The 4,749-nt window shown below is 49.0% G+C and overlaps 1 protein-coding gene across 1 annotated transcript in view; it reads right to left on the minus strand.

Annotated features, from left to right (window-relative positions):
• The window catches only part of LOC128751192 (retinoic acid-induced protein 1), a 40,715-nt gene extending 39,667 nt beyond the window's left edge, over window positions 1–1,048 (minus strand). The window contains exon 1 of the mRNA XM_053852061.1: window positions 842–1,048. The gene's annotated coding sequence lies outside the window, so the exon portion shown is untranslated. The remainder of the gene's footprint in view (window positions 1–841) is intronic.
• Between the last annotated feature and the right edge of the window lie 3,701 nt (window positions 1,049–4,749).

Below are 4,749 nucleotides of genomic sequence, written 5' to 3' on the forward strand. Positions count from 1 at the left end.
ATCACGCTGCCTTTAGAGACGGAGTTGATGCTCACTACGTAGCTGCGTCTGCGCCCGTCTGCTCTAGTATCCTTAATGTCACCGCGAGTGTAAAGCATCAACACACCTTCCCGTAGCTCAACTCCTCCTACACTCACTCTGTTATCTGTGTCATCGCCACCCTCTCTCACACACGTATAGAATTCCATGTGTGCTTGTCTTCCCTGCCTCGACTGCACACCCCTGGCTCTAATCCCACCTTCTCTCCCGTGAGTGGAAGCATCAGCTGCTGACAGGAGTGACACTGCAGTCTCACCCTGTCTTTTTATAGAACAGTGGAGGACGAATTCTTGTTCGCCAACTCGAAAGGAAATGAATCCTCATTGTTTTGTTTTGCATCCGTGGAAGTTCAACTTGGACTGCAACTTATTTGTGTGGTTGTGAGGACATAGCGCCGTGACTCATTTGCCTCTGTTATAACGCCACATCACACATGGTTGAGCACAAATAAACAACGCAGACCTGAAAACATGTGACACGCAATCACGATCAAAGATGCTCACACATCAGGCACGTACACAAAAACAGCCGCGCAATGACTCATAAACACTAACTTGGACACAGGAAAACAAGGTTTGGACACACAGGCAGCCACACAACGTTTTGTTTTGGAAGAAGTTGCTATCTAGTTTGGGCCGACGCAGGTGTGTCATGTTTAGAAGTGTGTGTGGGAGGTGGAAATAGAGCAGGATCTCATCAGATCCAGCTCTCATTGGCATGCACGCACACACACCCCCTTCTCTCACTTCCAGCCCATCCTGTCTGCTTTAGAACCTGCAGAAGAAGTGAGACAGGAATGTACCTGGAGTTAGTGGTTCTCTTGTCCTCCTGTCGTCCTCCCGTGTATCAGAGCAGAGGTGAGCTGAGCTTCAAGCACCGAGGCTCAATCCTTTTCCACCGCGATGCTGAAAATGGAACCAGAACTCCCTGACAGCAGCAGCCTGTCTCCCTCTCGCTCTCTCTCTCTCTCTCTCTCTCTCCCTTGCTCTCCCTCTAACTCACCTCCCTCCTCTGCTTGTCTGCTGCCATGTTGTGTGCACGCAGGGCGAGGGGCGGGCTGAGGGGGAGGAAGGAGAGATGGGGTGACGGTGAAGGAGAGAGGAGAAGAGAGCAAGGCGGACTCCAGGGGATAAGAAAGCAATTAGAAGACGGCCTCTCTTCCTTCTAGTCGGGAATTTATAATGGAATTAGCTGGAGGAAGGGGGGGCTGGGCGGGTTGGGGGGGGTGACAGGGTGCCTACATCCTCAGCTGGGGAGCAACGTCGACAGCCACCATGTATGTGAGTGAGCTGGGGCTGAGGGAGGGGCGGGTGGAGGGGTGTGTGTGATTGCCTGAGTGAGAGTGTGTGTGCAGACTGATGTGAGGGAGGAGAGGGTGAACTGTGGGACCACCTGCTCCCCCTCCTCCCTCCAACGCACCTGACGGGGGAGTAGGCCGAGCAGCAGCAGCAGCATCAAAGCCCTTCTGTGTTTCAGGTTTACCCCCCCTCCACTCCTCCTCTCACCCCTTTCTCCTTCACTCTCTTTTGAGTGGGTGGTGTGGACGTGTGTGTGTGACAGCAGAGGCTGTTCTGGACATACTTTAGGTAGTTTCCAGGTTTAGAATTCGCCCAAACCCGAAGGCCTATTTCTGAATTGTCCAGTGGGGAGACAGTTGCCAGTTTGGTCAGGTCAAAAGGTGTTTATTGGGAATAGTACCACTCCCCCTTATCCTAACTTCAGTGTCTTCATGCACGAGCATGTTGTGTAGTTAGTAAGTAAGTAAGTAAGTGGGTTAGGAAGTGCGTAACAAGATGTGCATGTGTGTGAGGGATTCTTCACCTCCCAGACTTGTTTGGGTCTTCTGTGTGTCCATTTGATTTTAAGGTCAAATGTGTGTGAGTCACTTGTGTACTATTGATTTATGTCTGCGGACCTGGGTTGGCATGTGGGTTGTCTGTGAGTGGCTACGCTAGTGTAGTTTAACAGAGCACGAGAGTTGTTGTGTATTGTTTTGCTGCATCACTTCAGGTGTGTGTATCTGTCATTGGCATGACAGACTCTCTGACACATTGCATCTCTGTCTTTGTGGGGACCTCTCATTGCCATAACCCTTTCCCCTGCCTCTATATTCTAAACCTAACCATTCGAAACTAATGGCTCACCTTAACCAGGACTCTGGGCCGAACTTCAACCTAATTATAATGGCCTAGTTATTTTCATCCTCAAATTGAGGCTTGGATAACACTAGAATAATAGGTACTTGCCATCAGAGACTCCCACATGGACATGTTGCTATAGAAGCTCAAGGTTAAACGCCACATTTGCATCTGTGGTGTTGTATGTCCAATGTCTGACAAATCAACAGTCACAAATGTGCATATGGGATCGCAACATTACCATGCACCGTCAGATGCAACTGACTCTCACTCTTCAGACATGCTGCCACAGTTCATGGTGAATGCTGTTGTGGCTCTGCATTTGTGTGACAAACAGGCAAACAAGTGCATACGGTGTTGCTAAAGCCATGCATAAACACACACTCGGAGGAGCAAGGCACGGAGGATGAGGAGGGACGATGAAGAGCCGGGGTCTGCAGCATGGCGTTGTTTGGGTTTGAATGTGAAATGTCAGGAGTGCGACGTGAAGGTGTGAGGCGGAGGAGGAGGGTAATTTGAGCAGCGACGGACGGAGCCAACCAATGCATGAGGGAGATGTGTGCGTGTCACTGATTGTGCGATGAATGAAAATGAGGGGAGAGGGAGGGGCCTGCTGCCCCCGCTTCCTCTTGAGTGACAGATGAGCAGCAGCTTGCTCCGGCGCGCATCAATAATTAGCGTCTTCTTCTTCTCTTGTTTTCCTGAACAAGAGAGTGTCGCAGTGCCTCTGGAGCGAGTGTGTGTGCACCCGCGGGGGGCTTCGTCTCTGGACCCCCCTCCCACTTCTCATCTGTCCTGCTCTGAATGTTTTGCAGTGACAGCAGTGAACTCTGATCGCTTCTGGCACACACACACTCACACACACACACACATGCACACTGGTCACCGGCGATTGATTTGGAGTTTAATTTCTCTCCTGGTGCTCCTGACGCACAAGAGTACGCCCGTGACTGACATTGACGACTGTTGCTAGGCACACACACACACACACACACACACACACACACACACACACACACTTGAGAACATGGCCATGTAGATCCACACACACTTGTGACCTCACATGCATACATGCATGAACACTCTCATACATACATGGACTATCACGCATACATTTGGCGAAGACATGCACATGCCAACACGTGCACGAGCATGTACACAACGATCAACATCACCCATACACACAGGCGACTCACATTCACTCGCATTTAACAAAGTCAAGTGGACACACACCTCTCAACAACACACTGGATGTTTCCTCACTTCGCCCGTCTCTTCAGAAGCTGCGTGAGATTACAAATGAACATTTTCCATCTGCTCTTCTAATTATAGCGTCATAGTTCGTCCTAATTTTAGCTCCTCAGACAAATAGTGGTCTTCAATAATGGATGAGGTCAGAAGGGAGTCTGCCGGAGCGCTCCACACCCTGAACACAACACGCTCTCCGTCGTGTCCAAGGAGGACCATTTATTGAGAAGAAGTTTCATTTGGGTCGCTGTTCTTCATCCCATCCTCGTGTTGAAGTATGAGTGTGACCTTAAGAACTTACCTTTCCCAGCCTCCTTTCTTTGTTGGCCCACTCTTCCGTCATGACTTGTTGGAAGCTGTGACCCGATCAGCCGCTGAGCCTCACTGAATGTCGCACTTTAATAAATGTAATTAAATGAGGACTATGTGGATGTAATGAATTCTTAGTCTTGTCGCTTGTCAGTGTTTACATTTGTAAAGCAATTTATAGGTCTTTTCACGCTTGTGGTGGTTCCGTGGGTTGTTAAACCAACGGCCTTCTTCAGCAGGTGAACCTTCCACACTGCATCTCGGGTTCACTCCAGGGGCAGTGGGGGAGGGGTAAGGGTCAGGGTCAACGCCGGCTCCGACACACGCACACACCTTCAATCAATGTGAGGCGAGGCAGGGCAGGGAGAGGATAGCTCTGTTGCTATGGAGACGGGAGGGCACCGGTGTTAGTAACTGTTGCCAGGCAGGAGAGGAGGACGCTCTGGGATGGACTGAAGTGAAGAGGGACAGCTGGAAGGAGCCAAACTGACATGGAGATCATTAAATTTCATTAAAAAGAAATTTAAATTGGCTTTGATATTTCACAGTGCGCAGGTTTATTTCACTATTGAGATGCGTATTCCGCCATCTAGTGGCCGTTGAGTAGAACAACAACAACAACATCCTGACGTATCTTGTTTCTACCTTATATACATACATCGTAATTGTAGTACTTATTAATTTAAGTCTGTCTTGGAATGCTACGCCTGTTGCCTAGCAACCGAGAAGTAAAGAGTGACTGTAAAGTTTACAGTCTATAGTTGTTGTAGTGTTGTGGCTTAACTGGGTCCGCTGTAGTGACTCCGATTTGCTCCCCAAATATGCTGTCCGGCAACGTAGAGTCGGCCCAAAATGTAATTTTAACAAAACAAGGGCGCCATCTCCCGGAGAAAGACCTCTATGTAATTGTTTGACAGAAAAACAAGACGAATATATACTGCATGTTATGTGTTAATAAATTACTGTGTAGTATAGATTAAATCCAACGTTTGGGTTTGAGTGAATCTTCAGAACC

The sequence above is a fragment of the Synchiropus splendidus genome, chromosome 19 (genome assembly GCF_027744825.2).
Source record: "Synchiropus splendidus isolate RoL2022-P1 chromosome 19, RoL_Sspl_1.0, whole genome shotgun sequence".
Classification (NCBI taxonomy): domain Eukaryota; kingdom Metazoa; phylum Chordata; class Actinopteri; order Syngnathiformes; family Callionymidae; genus Synchiropus; species Synchiropus splendidus.